Genomic DNA, 17,653 nt, shown 5'->3' with positions numbered 1-17,653 from the left:
CATCTATGAACAGGCTATTACATTTTTGGCAGTTTTGATATTTCTTGAGAGATTCGTATTTCTCTATTGTTCGTTATATTCTTTTGTTGAAATGAGCTTTTAAGTAGAACAAAATGGGCATTTTGGATTTTATTCAAACATAGGTATTGAGACGTCCGCCTTTATTATTTGCTTTTTATTAAGGAAGTTTACAGTATATGCCAGTATAATAAACATCAATTCATTTGATATGTGTAAATTATATAGGACCATAGAGAGATCATGATCATATTACATTGACACATTGTATTGCATCAAATACACATTTTCAAACATAAAGGACGCCATTTCAAGTCGCAAGGCGTAGTTATTCCTAAATATTTGTGATTATACACGAAATCTAAAGATATCTATGGAACAGAATTAATGCATTTATTCTATTTTTCTTTATGACATTGGAACTTGCATTAGGCTTGATTCAATCTTGCTTTAAGACATTGGAACTTAAAATATGCTTGATTCGATCTTGCTATGATATTTAAACTTGCATTATGCTTGATTCCATCTAGCTTCATGATATCTTAACTTTGCATGAAGCTGTATTCTATTTTTCATTATTTCTTTCAAACTTTCGTAGTGACTAATTCTATCATTGAGTGATAACTATCTAACTTGCACAAGACATTCATCGTACAGTTTTGGAATATTAAAATGTTAATGTCATATACCTTTATGTATAAGCTACCTTTCTTCATGGTCTTTACAAACTATATACCGTTTAGTTCTTTTTTGTATAAATTTTAAGTAGAAGCGATTTAAAATCGACTATTCTTCTTCCCTACTTCCTTTTGTACACCTTAAATTACACGGTGGATTTTGTTAAAGTGTGACATGATTTATTGCTGGTATGGCGTAATTACTGTTAGCGTTTGCTTATTTCCATTTCTCAGTGATTATGCAAAATAAAGGTCGGTGTCTGATGCTTTGTGGATTATGTTTGACCATCTTACAAAATTGTTACGAGCCAGGCGTAACGAGAAAGAAAAGCCAGCAACAAACTTGTAACAATAACAATTTTATTACAGAAAATTTTTAAAGAAAAATAAAATAACAAATTATGTTTACAATTACCTGGAGTCCAAATAAAAATATAAAATTTCAAATGTCTTATCTGATCCTGGAATGATCCCTTTTTGAATAGCACAGTTAAATTCAAGTGAAATCCAAGAACACTTTAGAATAAATTCCCACAATAAAATCCACAAGAATAATTTGAACTATTTTAAAAATAATCCGAGCTCCAATAAATCACTTTATATCCAAGTTGAATAATACTCCAAATATATTGATTTCTTAAAAGGTAACTGATGACTTAAAAGATCACTGATGACTTAAAAGGTAATACGAAAGATAAATGTCTCCTATATATATTAAGCTAAGAAGTTTCTAGAATAGTCTTCCATTTTCTACAGAAATCATAATCTAGCAACTTCAACAATAAAGATCATTCCGGAAGTTTCTATCTAAATATAATGCATGAGTTTTCTACAACAGTTAAGAAAGTTCTAGTACATACATGTAGTTTATGTTCTAAAAATAGAACAATGATAATATTGGAAAAACCAACTGGTCAGATATAAATTATATACATGTAATATGTTGCATACATAACAAAATATACAAGTTGAATGATGATGCTGCACATCAAAGATGTCGCCAACCAAATGATGTGAACAGTCAATCAGCATTGAAAATCTCTCTGTATTACAGTTGAATATCCGAAGCACAAATCATTTTTTCTCCATGTTCTTGGTATATGCTTGTTGTTTAATAATAAAGTTGCATATTTTTGTGAAAAAGTAGAATTCACCTAATGCATAAATTCACAAAGTAATGGCATGTCTGAAATACTTAAATGTTTTTCTGTTGCCACAAAGATTGAAACGTCTGATCGAAGATAAACAAATTGGATAACAAGTAGAATTGAAATGATTGGTTTACTTAAAATGAATGCAAGACAATGTGTGCCGAGAATATATCCATTTAAATATTGTTACGAATTGCATAATGTTCGAATGATTTTGAGGACGAACTGTTCTGCAGTGATCTCCCCTTACTGTCCGTAGCGTAACGAGTTTACGGTTGCGGAAGAACCACCTCTCTGATAATGGGCGTGGTTTAAGCTTTGTGACTTGTAATTTATTGATTCGACCAGTGATATTGATCAATGTTGTCCTGGTTCTCTTCTGCCCCCTGAACGAAGACTAAATGCTAACATACGGCGCATCATTTTAAAATTTTAAATTAAAGCCGAACTTCAACAGAGGCGAAGTAAATGAAGTAAGTGACATTACATCAGTCGTAACCTTTTTCAACGGTTAAGTTTTAGAACGATCGACTATAGACTGGCTCATTGGCACGTTGTAGATAAAATTAGATAATGATAAAAAGAATATGATATTCAAACATGGCATTATCATGTCAGTTAGACGTTTATTCTCATCCCTTAAAGCTCCGTGACATGTTGTACATCAGAAAAGCCGTGTTCTATTGGAAACTCTAGCTGTTATCGAGATCAACGCAATTTTTCCACGTTTCGCCTTTCATCGGTATTTTCCGTATAAAACCGCTGCTATATTTAACACTTCAGAACGAACAAAAAGAGATTGTTTTCGATGATTACATCCATGTAAGAAGTTCATTATCTTTACCATATTGTTTCAGTTTGAAAAGTTAACCCGAATGCTTCACCCTATCATTGATATGTCACACAATACAAATTATCTATCAAAAAACACCAAGAGGATAGCAAATACTATTTCGCGTTTCCTTTAAATTTCAATGGCTTATTTTGTCAGACCCATGTTGCTTTATGCTCAGTTTAATTTTGCAAGAATATCGTCAACCTCTTGTGACTGGATAGTGAAATTGGGATATGTATTCTCTGTTCGAAGAAAGGAATACGTAATTGGGTATTTGGTGTATTAACTGTAGAAACTGAGATGAAATATTCATTTAAACAGTCAGCATTTTCTTTACTAGTGCAATAACATATTTCTGTGTCTTAACTTGAGAAAATAAAATTGTAATGTCATTACAATTACGTTTGTTATTATTACTTTTTTATTATTTTACCAGTTTCTTATAAAATTTAGAATAATCTTAACTGGCACTCCTCTTAAGAAAAATGAAAGTTGCTATAAAATAATTCTTTTTTTTTTCAGATTATTTACTTTCTTGTGAAAGTGTTTGAAAAGATTGAACGGCTCCAATCATACGTTCTAACACTTTTTTTCTAGTCGAAACCAAGATCACGTTGACGGATATTTACATACTTAGTTGGTATGCATTGTTTTTGGTAATTCATGAAAATCTTGCAAGCATCATTTACAGAACCTGACAAATAAAAGTCGAACCAAAATTAAGAATTAAATTTTAAGTTTGACAAATCCCCTCTTTTGTAGTTCCAAACTCTGCGCTTGTATGATTTTAAAGTCTCTCTTAAACTTAAAAATTTAATTCTTAAATAGTTACTTATGTTGCTTTATGTGCATGAAATACCCGAATTATAATTATATGTTTATCGAAGAAGAAACTGCGATTGGATAAAGAAAAGTTCAAAAAATACCGTAACACGAATTTGTTTTTCAATTATTTTTTCAAGTCATTAATCCGAACAATAACTTTAAAATTGAATAATTTCTATTAAGCTGGTCCTCGTTGTCTTCACCTACAATATTTATTCTTTAACTGACGCTATAACTTAGTTCCTACCAAAAAGAAGTAGGACAATTAGGCTGCCTTAAAATGTTAAAATGTAAAATGTTGTCGTTATTGTGTTTAAGTTCGACCTAGAGACATTTTTTTAAATACGTATATGCTATTAAATTACCAGAAGGACACAAAACATCTTTTCTACAAAAACAATTATTATCTTTTCTAAGCTATATCGGAAACTGAACTATCAAGACGAGTTTCCCTAGAACAAAGAATAAGTAAGTCGAGCCATTTGTCTTAATTTATGGAAGTTTGTTTCGCACGATTCTAATAATAATTTGACAGTATATCGATAAACAATTAGTTGCGATTCACTATAAAGACCGCAGTTACCATCACCTTTTCCTCCAATAAACAGTAATTGTAACATGATAGTGCCTATTATAAAATATAGCCAATGTAAATAAAAATTATAACCCTGAAAGTGTTCAAAACTGAATGATTTCTCGTAACATACTGATTAGTTATAAATCGGTAATTAAAATCATAAAAAACGTATAATAAAGCTATCTGCTTAAAATTAGCTTAAAAATACAGTTCTTGATGAAAAAATATATTATTTACACATTTTCATATTCCCTTGCAAGTCGTTAAAAACAATCATATCGCCACCCGCCATGCATTTTAATCAAGTTTAGACATACTTCGAATAGATTCACTCCATTCTTGCTTAAACCGATCTCTTAATCTGCACTTTAAGATACTCATAAAAATATCATCGTCAAAATTGTAACAAATATAGCCATACCTTAGAGAATCAAGAACAAATTTAACATGTTTTGCCCAAAATATGCAATTTTGATCGTTTGTTTCTTGATATTGCAGTTGAAAATGTTATAAATAAGCGAACTTTTAGTTTATTTGCATCCAACAATTCAAAACTCTCTCTTTACATAAGATAAATATCGGATATCTTCCCAATTCTCCGAGTACAGACATATTCGGTGTAGACATTTTAACACCTAGAATCTTTTGGAATTCTATCTAGAACATTTGTATTGTTAATACCAAAAACTTCAGCACAATATAGTATTATTGGTTTTACCGTCCTGCCAAAGAGCAACAGTTTAGTTTTAACATCAAAGTTTATTCTTGAGAAGATTGATTACAGGCTGTTTACAGCTTTTCATGCATGCTCTGATAAAGATTTCATTGCATCCGTCATAGGCAAATTATACTTAAAATTAACTCCAAGTCTACAAAATGTTTGTACAACTTCTATTTTTTCACCATTAATGAACAAATTATTACCAATTTTTGTTTTTCGTTTTCTATATACATTTGGTTTCTTAACATTTATTTTCAGGCTCGATTTAGTAGAATATACTTATAAACTATGTAACTGCGCTCGGTGGATTTGTGCATTAGTAGAAAAAACCACCATAGCGTCTGCAAATAGTAACATATATATATTCCGATAATTTAAATCTGCTTCTGACAATAGCATTGCAGACAATAGCATTTTTTCCGAACATTACGCTGCCTTGGTATTGCGTAAAACCTGAAAGTAAAATGCTAACATGTAAGGATTTAAAATGATACATACATAATTTGTCACATTGGAGCAAAAAGTCATGTAACTGACATTTTTTGAGAAAATCACTTTTTGTCAATATTTGGTTAGAAATACAAACTTACACCATTCTCTGAGGTTTAGAAGCTAAATTTTGATAAAAATGACTTTTTTGGCATAAAAATAAAAAAAGCGTAAGTGTAGCTTCAGAATTTGTTGGTGCAAAAACTACAGTAAGTACACTTACATGAGTTTTTGTGCCAATGTTTTTACAGATAAGTTGAAACTAATTTGATGCAAAATAAGTATTATAACTGCATTAAAATATTTCACTACTGTACTATTAAAAAGCAAAATTGTTTCTAAAATACAAATTTTATGTATAAATCTACTTTAGGAAATTAACATTCAAAGAAAATGTTTTATTTTAATTTGACAACAAAACAATATAGCTAGGAATTTTTCAGTATTCAAATTTTGTTGGTATTTTTAAATGATTCAAGTAATATTGCAGCTGTCAGAAAGCAAATTTAAGATGAAAAAATATTGATGATACACATATATATTGATAATTACATACATTAAGTATCAACTAATTGTCTCTAATTCTGTTCCATATTTTTTAAAATGCTATCAGTAAAAAGATGGTATTTTCATAAATGTGACCTGTTTGAAACAAATGCCAATTGCATGATTTTTAATAACAAATGTTTTGTTATCATTGCCATGAAGCATATGTTTTGGTTGAATTTTCATAATTTCTAGACATTCAATTATTTAGTCAAAATTATCGATTTTCTAAAATGTGTACTGATCATTAGAAAAAATTAAACGATACATTAATATCATGTCTATTGATGACAGATCTAAGTAATATATTTTTTCCAATTGTTTTCTCAATTATTTATTATGAAAATAAAGAAAAAAACGTTCTTATTGCATTATATAAGGACAACTGTATTATACAAATGTAACTGCAATTTCACTGTTTATAGTCCTGGAATGAAACAGTTGCTAACATTGGTTTATCTTTTCTATTTTAATTTCTATAAAAATATGGCAGACAAAGGCATGTAACCTGTTTCAATAATATATTGGTGAAAACCATAATTGCTAGTATGTTACGTCTAATGTTGTGCATCTACAACCCCCATACATTAATACATATAGAATTGGGTCATATCAAAAATAAGAATTACTGAGTTCATTCTCTATGTAGTACAGGTAAAACACTTTGCTTAACAGAAAATCTCAATTTTCAACAATTGTACAAATTGCACATAGACCCAAACCACATTATTTGTATATAAAATCAAAGCTATTAAACCATGATAGTGATATGGTGTATAATGTTTAAAGATTGGTGGCAGGAAATAAGACAATTTGAATTCAATATATCAAAATTTTGAAAAGAAGAAGCAATGAATGCAAAATTATATATGAAAATTGAAGTCTGTTCATGAGAGATAATATAAAAGGATCTCAGTTGGATATGTTGGACAAGAAAAGTTAAGGATTCTTAGCAGGTTCATCCAAAATCTCGACTACATCCAACCAAAATGTTCAGAAAAGTTCAGGATTCCTAGTGGTTTTATCGAAAATCTCAACGTCTATGTCCCTGTAATGGTTGGATATTATTGAGACATAGATATTATGATACATCTCCAAATGCCCCTTTTTATAACACATACATAAATAAACTGTACCATTAGAAAATGACAACAGTAAAAAGCATGGTTAATAAATCATCACATACTTCACTTCAGTGTTGTTATGTTTTTTTCTGATCCTCTGTAATCATTGGTTCCAGCCTTTTTAAGTGTTGAAAATTGAGTAAAGCTTAAGTCGTTGCTAGGGGGCGTGAGGGATGTTGCACTTTTCATTATTGCTCATGTACCGACTAAATCAAACGTGTCTGCAGTTTTCATGTAATTTGTTGTGATTAATGCCCTCATTTACTTTGAAATCTAAAATGTTTATGCAATGCAGAAAGTTCGATACTTAACATTAGAGTTAGTGCAAACACTATGGAAAGTGCACTTACATCACTTTTTGCGTTTAAAATCACAGTGCAAGAAGTCATGTAAGTGTAGAAGAATGTCTAATTACATTTTTATACATAAATGAATACTTGTAATGTTTAAAACCAATTTAATAATACTTTTTAATGATATTTTAACATTATTGTCTGGAATTAAAAGGGTTCAAATGAACTCAAATGAACAAATCAGTATTTTATGTCTCCTGTAAAATTTCAAAAATGTCAGTTACAGTACTTTTTGCGCCAATGTGACGAATTGAGATGGTTAGGTGGCAAACCTAAACGAATGCGAACTTCACCTTGCAAAAAGGTTTTAATTTATCAATAACTATATAATTGCACACCTCAATTTAAAGATACTGTAACACAATTTTTATGGTTGTATATCATAAATTTGATGCTTAAATTAAGATTTTTCAATATTGTAAGTTCTGACAAGCATTATTTAAAGAGATATAACCGAATTTTAACACTTCATGTAAATAAAGGGAGGTAATAAGAAATTTATTTTATATAAAAATTTAGTCAATTTTCAAATAGAAATTAATGCATATATTCTAATGATTACATATAATGAGCAAATGTATTCTTAGATGCCTGAAAATTGTTTTATCAGCATAATTATATACATAAATAAAATTTCACTTAAGTGTGGAAAACAACCTTTAGTATAACATTGTTTGTTTGTTCCATTTTACGCCTTTTCCCAACAGTATTTCAGTCATATAAGCGAGTAGTTTCCAAACCATCGTTCCTGCAGATTTACACCAGTACTAGACTACCTTCCTCCGCGCTAAACTACCAAAGCATCTCCCGGTGATCGAACCTTCGCCAGAGAGGTAACTGGATAAGAAGTCATCGACTTTAACCCATCGACCACGGAGGCGGCAAGTATAACATACAGGACCTTTTTAAGCTGTCTTATTTTATCACTGTTTGTAAAGGGTTTCTGTGCATTTGAGATGATCATTTTTAACAAGTCTGAAGAAAAAAAAAAATAAAAGTCTATATGACAAAATCGAGGTTCATATTTTGGTAGTAACATAGCACTTCAGCACTTCATGTTGAATATTTCATTTCTTTTATCCGAACTTCTTCTGAACAAGATTATTATTTTTATATAACATGCCCTCTTACAAATGCTAATGATAATGAATACTAAACATTTCCAGTGTTAAGCTGTTAAATTCTAGCTCCGCCGTTATTTATTCTTGCTAGTTCAACTGCTCAAAAACTGTGTTGCAGATAAATATTCTTCTGTGTAAACAGATCAGTGGCTTTTTCGAAGTATAAATATTGGTAAACCAGTCAGCAAATATGCAGAAACCTCATAAATCCCTATTTCGTTGTTATCCTTAAATTCATGTTAAGTATATGGTCAATATAAGCATTTTCATTTTTGGTGTTTTAGTGGCCTTTGATCTCTGCATGTGACATTGGCTTTGTCAACATGAATTAGAGCCGTGTGCACAAAATTTAGGCCTTCTTACGCTGAACATTTGCGCAGAGTTCTTTTGACACGCTCTTAAATGTGATTTACGAAAAACGTTTAGTGTTTTCTTTGATCAAATAAATGGTTTATAATCAACACAAAACATCGAGTCATGTTCATAGAGCTAGAAGTAACGGCATGGCAGTGTGGATAACGCGTCGGACTAGTAATTTCATGATCGCTAGCCGCATGGATTTAAACCTTTGTTTCTTGATCGAGAAAATTTACACTCATTGCTCTGTACTGGTTGGTTCCTGGAACGGATTAGAAAGTGTGTCTATAAGCTTATAGCTTTCAACGCAATCGAACTAAAATAAATTCTGTATAAACCAACATCTAGACAATAGTCTGTCAAATAATACCAACAAAAATAAAGACAAACAGAATCCCCAAAGAAAGTCTAACACAACAAAATTAAAAATATTGCAGGCTCGGTTTGATTGAGCCTGTTTATGGACGGTACTGGAAAGTGTAAGTTACTATCCACACCCCCTCCAGCACCGGCTTAAGCAGAATTCAACATTTAACACGAAAATGGTGAAATTTTGAGTTTAGAATCATCCGCAGATGTGTTCATACGGCGGTTATCAAGTTTTTTAATGCATAAAAATATGAGCCAAGTTATATATTAGTATCCCTCAGTTTTTGTAGATTTGTTTTCTCTTTACAAACATTGACTTAAACCGAGAGAACAATTTGTGATAAACGCTAAACTTGAATACATGCTGTCAAATTTGTGTTTCACGTACATTAAAATTCTTAGATCTATATATGCATGTAGGGCCTAGAAGATATGTTCCGAACAAATTCTTTTTATCATTTCATCATATCTGCTTACTTAGAATTTGCACATAATGACATATATTTTGCCAGTTTTACCAATTCTTATAATATGAACATTTGTGACACTAACCCATACAAGCTGTTTTATATTTTGTCTGACTTTTTACCTTATGTATGATCTTGCAAAGATTGCCCTGAATATTCGCAGGACATGTAATTTTCTTTGACGTCAATAGTGATATTCACTTTAAATATGGTCAACTGATTTATGTTCATAGAATAATTGTGATTGCCAGTTGTATCAAGACATACTTAACTTAGAACATACAAATCAGTCGAAGAAATGGTCAGGATAGAATCAGATGCCTTCCTGGGTTGATCCAGTTATTCATTTAATTTTCAATTGGGGTTTGACTTTTTTATATCTTTGATTGTGTTTATCTGCCATTGATTTTACGAAGCGACTGTTTTAGTATCGTATTAAATAAAAAATGTTTATGAAAAATTAAACATTCATATTCACGTTTTAAGGTTTTTTAATTTTTTTTTTCATTTTCATGTGTTAACTATATAGATGTATTTAACGGCAGATACATTTTTACAACAATTTTTTTCAACCAGGGCTCATTTTAGAATAGGAAATTTAATCAACGTAACCGTGCAACAGTCACAAAAGAATGACACACAAGAGGAACTGCCTCAATTTCGTAGCTACAACAGTAGAAAGTCATGGTTTTCAAAACAACAAATGGTGTTTTACCATAGAGGGAAATGGACACTGAGACATTGTAAAGGTAAATGCATGCCATTTCCATAAACGTTTTGGCAGTTGTTGGTTTTAACGAGGAGCCTTCAATTATTGATATTTACATAACGCATCCCCCCCTTAAAATAATTTTAATTTGTTTTCATGAGAAATAATTTTATTCATTCAATATATTTGACAATAAGTTTTGCAGAGGTTATTTAGGTTTACAGTAACACAGTACTTTGGGGTAAAACGCACTTTTGGGTCCGAGCAAATAAATGTAAAGGATATATTGACCCCGAAGAGCGTTCATATGCTACAACGCACTTTGGGTTCCAGATTTCTGAACATTTCTTCTGAGTTCTGCTTAAAAACTGAATACTGATTTTTTGGATTTGCAACATTAAAATATTTAAAATTGAGTTCAAGATGACAACAACAACAACAACGACATTTTATTTTGTAGATAAAGGCCTCCGGCCCAAAATACACAATATAATCAAAACAGAAATACATATTTATCTGTGTCTACAATATACATTGTTATATATGACATGCTTTCCTATTGATATTAATTATCAACAATTTTCATAATTTCATGAACAAAAAAGCAGTATTCTTTATGTTTTGTTCATTTTTAGTTTTCATCAAATTACAAAAATTATGGAATGTATAATCATGCCTGTACCATGGAGATATATAACGTTGTCTTTGTTGGGAAAATTTATTACAAATAAAAAATACATGAAATTCATCTTCGATGAACGAATTGTTATAAGTTTGCAAACAGTGTTGGCAAATTCGCTCATATCTTGGTATACCCAAATGTCGTCCAGTTTCTATATATAATTTATGACTAGAACATCTAAATCTCGATAATGATCTTTTTACATAAAATGGCATATCAATAGATAAATACTTTTAAGGATTTAACATAGATTTTAAAAATTTATAGGTGTCACATCGGGGTGAATTCTGAATTTCTTCCATCAAATTTTGTGTTTTACAATCAATAATTCTTTGTTTAAATTGACAAATAAATAGATTGATATCCCCAATTTCTTGACTTAGCCATACAAAGCCAAACCCATAAGTATACAATAAGTTTTTTACTGAAGTAGCCGATTTTTTCTTTCCAACATTATCTTGTCTAGTTAACATCAAATAACAATTTCTAGGATATCTATGTTCCGGCATACAAAGAAGTTTACACCAATATTTGACACTTTTAACATGATTATCAATACATAAAGGCATCCTTCCACATTCTCCCAGTGCAACATTATCATTAACAGAATAATTTACACCTAGAAAATCTTTACAATATTGTATTTGAACTTGTTCAAGAATTTCGGAGATTTCACCTCACCATAGGTAAATATAGGCTTTTACCATAGAGTCTAATAATTAAAAATAATCAGAGTGTAAAAACTTTCCAAAATTTCTTTGATATGATTTAATAGCATTAATAGATTTCCTAGCTTGTGCAGCAAATTTAGTTTTTGCTTTTTGTCCAAGATAATTTAGGTGTAAATAAAAGACCCATATATTTGTACATTGGTGTGACATTTACTGAATTACCGTTGTTAAACCATTTTTCATATGATCTGAGCGGTCCACCATTTCAAAATACAATAATTTCAGTTGTATTCTCATTTATAGACATACCGGTATTATTACAAAACTCCGAAATTGAATTTAATTGAGACTGAAGTTCGATCGCAGTATCGGCGCAATTTGCAACATCATCAGCGAAAAGAATGCATATAAAATCGGGAATTTGATCCGTAATGAATATACCGCGATGTCCCTTATTACGCAGAAAGGGAGATAACTCATTTATATACAGGTTAAACATAATCGTACTTGTTACGTCCCCTTGTCTTGTACCTATGTTACATTTAAAATAGTCTGTAGTTTTGGTAGTACTAAAAAAATAGATAAATACAGAATCCCTAAAGAAAGCCCAACACGGCAAAATTGAAAATGTTGCAGGTTCGGTTTGATTGAGCCTGTTCATGGACGGTACTGGAAAGTGCAAGTTACCGTCCACGCCCCCTAGCACCGGCTTAAGCAGAATTCAACATTTAAACATGAAATAGTAAAATTTTGAATTTAGAAACATCCGCAGACGTGTTCATACGGCGGTTATCATGGAACCTTCAATGTGACACTTCCGTGCCATTCCATGAAAAGCGGCGTATGGTCCCCAAGTAATATAAAGCGTGTGCCCTAAACGAGAAAACAATTGGCGGAACTAAATAAAATGAAATTTTGAAAGGGGATCAGAGGTTATGAAGCCTGCGTATCACAGATAAGACGTCAAAAGACAAATTTAAAAAGCAGGCAACATACCCTAAGGTGATTCAACATTATTCAAGTAGGAATATTGGAACCACCCAACTAGAAAATGCCGAAAAGTTGAAACTAAAAATACTACAAGCACAACAATAATGTCGTGCTGAACGATCTTCAAGGATCGAAAATATAACATCATTGATTAAATGTACGGGGAGACTTTTTACAGCCGCCACACGGCACAAATAACACGGATGTGATCATAAAATAGATAAATACAGAATCCCTAAAGAAAGCCCAACACGGCAAAATTGAAAATGTTGCAGGCTCGGTTTGATTGAGCCTGTTCATGGACGGTACTGGAAAGTGCAAGTTACCGTCCACGCCCCCTACTTGTACACATCCACGTAGTTTTGAGTACATTGATAAAAGAACACGAAATAAATTCCCCCTAACGCCACATCTGTTTTATAGTATTGAATAATTAAAATGTTTAAGTCCATCAAATGCTTTTTTTAAAATCTACATAAAGAACATAAAATCGTCCGCCTGGTTTACTAATATATTTCTGTACCATACTTTGTAATATAAAATATTATCAATTGTAGAGTAACCGGCTCGAAATCCGGCTTGGGATTCATCTATTTTATCAAATTTCTCAGCCCAATTATATAACCTATCATATATAAATCAGTTCAACGTGATATTTCGTTGAATATTTGAAAATGGGCGACAAAACTGAAGTGCATGAACATACATGTATGGAAGTGTTTCACATTTGAAAATCCCATTTGGACTTCACATCAGAAATTTTCCAGAATACCTTGTTAAAGTTATACTTCTATAAAAACATTGATATCTTGTTTTCTTGTATCTTATAATTCTTTCTTTCTAAAGGGACATAGCTGTGTGTGAGTGTTTGGAAGCAGAGAAGTCAACAAACATTCTTATAAAGGACCTTGGGGTTTCTGTTCTTCCAGAGGCTTCTCCTATGAAAGAGTAAGTTTAAAAAATATATACGTTACTGGCTAAAATAAATGTTGAGTGGTACATGTTATGTTTTTCTTTGTATATAGTTTACTATACACTACTGGAGCACTCAAAATCTTCTTTGTACATGACTGTATAAATTTATAAATATAAACATGACTGATGACACATATGTCTTTTGTCTGGTTTCGACTGTTGTTTACATTATTTTCTTTTTGTCTATTCAGGGAATTGATAATACCAAGCGACACTAAAGACATAAGTTGGGCAGATGATACAATGAGTCCACAATCTTCGCAGGAGAAAGTTGTTAAGAGAAGGTAGGACTCATATGAACATAGATTCATTGCTAGAACATCAGTTGAATTTCAGTGCAATGTACACAAAGCTTGAAAAAAATATCTAAAAAACTTCATAGTTGAAAATTTCTTAAACTTAATTTGCACTGTAAATGCATGGGCTATTTGTCACACTTCTGTTCTGTTTCTTTTTATACCAGTGTTCATTCTGTCAAGAAAAAGCTATGACCATTAGGGCCACTTTATTATTATATAAACCAGCATGTACAATATACATGTGAACATTGTTCTTTTCATACACTGTAAATGTTTTGAGAAATAAATTAAGCTATTGAAACATTGCCATTTCTTTTTTTCTTTTAATACAGAAAACATAGATTTGTTATCCATGGACATAAGCTGGGTAATACTTCATGTAAGAAGAGTTTGTTGAAAAGGTTCCCTTGTAAAACCCGCTTTGGCATGTCTTGTGCAGTTGATTTTTGATAAAAGTAATGGTACTGGTACTTAATTACTTCACGGAAAAAAGTACTGGTACTGCAGTACCGAGCTAAAATTTAGTACTGGTAATGGTACTGCATAATTTGCCAAGTACTGGTACTGGTACTTAAGTATTACACCCTTAGTACTGATGCAGCTCTGGTTACGTTCATGTGAATTAATAAATCTTTTCCAGTTCATTGACAACTACTACTAAAGCGATGATACAACTACATTGTATGACCAATAACGCAATAATCGTGATTACTAGTATTCCAGAGATGGAGTAACTTAGTGCTTTATTTTATACAATGACATTTGATGATAAGAACATTTGGGGTGTAACGGTATAAAGGTTTTAGTGAAAAGGCTCCAAAATATCAAACTGAAAGCCAAAAGTAAATAATAAAAATCTGGAAAAATATGGTCCTCGGAAGCATTAATGACAACAGAATTACATGAAAAAAGCAGACACGGATTGAATGAGGAATAAGAAAAATATTCAAAATCCCTCACGTCCCCTAGCACCGGCTTGAACGGTACTTAATTTGTAACACTTATTAGTGCTGGAATCACTGAAAAATATAACAACACTAAAGTAAAGTACGGGGCAATTTCTACAGCTCACTGAGCTGTTGTGAAGTTAAAATATCTGAAAAAGTGTGATATGTCGGAAGCATTAATCACAACAAAATTACATGAAAATTGCAGACTCTGTTTGATCGAGTTTGCAGGATAATGAAAATGTGCATCAATCCGCAGGCCATTAAGCACCGGTTTGAGTGGTACTCAATTTCCAACACTTAAAAGTGCATAATTCAATGATCCTGAAAGACCAGGAAAATATAACAAATACTGAAGTAAAGTACCTAATCATTTTTTTTTCAAAAACATCACTATTTCTAGCGATTTTCGAATGTTAAATTCAGTAAATCTCCTTCCTTACTTTTGGCGCGAATCTAACATGTTTATTTCATGTAACTTTTACTATAAGCTTTCATATTTCACGTTCTTTTATTGCGTTTATGTTTATTTCTGCGATTTTTGTATTATTTATGACACTTAAACTCCTTCTTGCTCCTCATTTATTTTTGGCGGTAAATATTCACATGTTCACAAATGTTCAAGATTATCATGCTTTTTTTTGTAATTATTCTTTTAGCGCAAATTTCTGTCTACTAAATATTGATGTTACATGTATTGTGTTCAAAACCGTTGTTGTTTAAAAGAGTTTTTAAAAGTTATTGCGAAAGTGGATGTTAAAAGGAGTTACTAAAATTGTGTTGAAAGTACTGAAAAAAGGAGTTTTGTAAAATTAAAAGTGAATAAATGGATTTAAAGCGTTAGTATTTTTTCAAAGTCGTTAAAAAGTGTTGAAAATTCGCTACAATAATAAACCTATGTATTTGTTCATTATTCACATCTTTGCTTGAATAAATATTGATAAGATAACTTGACGGAAGCGTGGGAGATGTTACTTTTTTCACATTATCTTTATACTCGTAATTAGTCTCAATAAGACTGAGTTTGGATCAATGATTCTAACACGTCGATGGTGAAGAAGTCTGAATACTCCTTGAATCGGTGCCATGGACGTGACAGATCTCTTACGAAAAGACTCGTCAACTGCGTTTGATATTTTAATTATATATTATTCTATCATTGCTTTCGGGGGTCACCCTTTTCCAGATTTTTGTATTTATTTTCGGCTTCATTTTATAATCACATTGGAAAACAACCATACTTTCTTAGGGTATTCTTTCAATTCATGAACGCTACAGACAGTTAAAATTGTAGAATATGTGGATCAAGTAAATACAGTTATATAAGAATAAAATTGTAATTCAGTACAAGTGTACCTTCTTTAAAGCTAAAACAGCATCATTATACAAAAATAGTAAGGCCGGGAATTATATACGAATATTTGAAATACTACCGAATATTCGAACATAAAAAAACGAATATGAATGTTCGGGGAAAAAAAGAAGAAATGTTTTGATTTTGTTTACTTTCAAATTTCAACTAAGATCGTAAATTACAACCCTTGCCCTGTACTTGAACAAGTGATCATAAGTTTGTATAACGCGTGTCAACGATTATCGCCAATAACCTATGAAAATTGTGGGGTATAGTCTAAGTGACATAATGCAGGATCTTTTAAAGTCAGTACATACAATCAAAGATGTAATATTTTCATTTTCAATCCTTGAAGATCATTCCGGTATTGTTTCCACATCAACATCATTCTGAAGACCAATTTCTGAAGTACATTGTATTAGAATAATGTGTGTCCAATCATAAATTATAAGACAATGTAAACATTTGAACTGTTAGAGTACCAAAGGTCTCTTAACCATATTCAGCACAGTTGAGTGAGCAAACATTACATCCTTATTATAAAAACAATACTTTCTGTCCATCTATTGATCAGTACTATGACCAGACCAGTGGTAGAACTTACAACTTTCTTAGGATTTGAAACTCTACTATAAGTACCCAGTGCACTAAGCTGTTGACGTAGCACTTTTTTTTTACTTTTTAACATTACAAGATAAAAGGCTAACCTGACTGATATGTGGCACCTTCTAGCACTTCAGTTGCTCCTTTACATATACACCTCTCTTGTTTCAATGTGAGTCTGCGACGCTTGGACGAAGGAAGACTGGAGCGTTCCATTCGGCGCTTGCGTTCATTCATACACTTCTTAGAGTACTTTTGTGTGTGGAACCCCGGAGAAAGACCTCCTTCTTCATTAGCCTAACATAGAAAAAATTGTGTAAGCTTCGATAGTTACATACATTTACCAATCAAGACAATTTGACAAATCTGGTCTAGATTTAGTTGCCATAGTGAACTAAGTTGTTGTAGTAACATGGGTCACCATTGCTCTTCAATGTAATCATTCATAACACTTGAATGATGCCCAAAAGCTTATTATATTAGTATGATAAAAGTTTCCATTCGCCTTTTTATAATGTAAAAATGTAAGGACTATTATGTAAGTAGCATATAATGCATACATGTATATTCACTTGAAAAAAGCAACATAACTCTGCAACATTGTTGTGTTCTAACTTTATAGACAAAACATGTATAATGTAAACAAATAATAAAAACTATGAACAGTACTTACTTGCAGAAGGCACCATATGCTTGAAACTGTATGAAAATATCCAACAGTGTAACTGCAACACAAACAAAGAAATCAACATGAACTGTGAACTGTAAACATAAATCAACATGAACTGTGAAC

The 17,653-nt window shown here is 31.4% G+C and overlaps 2 long non-coding RNA genes across 2 annotated transcripts; one reads left to right on the top strand and one right to left on the bottom strand.

Annotated features, from left to right (window-relative positions):
• The first annotated feature begins 13,528 nt into the window (after window positions 1-13,528).
• On the top strand, window positions 13,529-14,400 carry LOC132735206 (uncharacterized). The gene is made up of 3 exons (XR_009626418.1): window positions 13,529-13,630; window positions 13,849-13,941; window positions 14,289-14,400. It is a non-coding gene; the product is annotated as an uncharacterized LOC132735206 (long non-coding RNA).
• A 1,891-nt stretch (window positions 14,401-16,291) lies between these two features.
• LOC132735202 (uncharacterized) lies at window positions 16,292-17,653 on the bottom strand. Its single transcript, XR_009626417.1, has 3 exons — window positions 17,534-17,653; window positions 16,965-17,157; window positions 16,292-16,660 (listed from the first exon to the last, which is right to left on the bottom strand). It is a non-coding gene; the product is annotated as an uncharacterized LOC132735202 (long non-coding RNA).

The sequence above is a fragment of the Ruditapes philippinarum genome, unplaced genomic scaffold (genome assembly GCF_026571515.1).
Source record: "Ruditapes philippinarum isolate M1 unplaced genomic scaffold, ASM2657151v2 ctg7950_1_1_1_1, whole genome shotgun sequence".
NCBI lineage: Eukaryota > Metazoa > Mollusca > Bivalvia > Venerida > Veneridae > Ruditapes > Ruditapes philippinarum.
The sequence above is the reverse complement of the archived record's forward strand: the minus strand, read 5'-3'. Positions and strand labels throughout refer to the sequence as shown.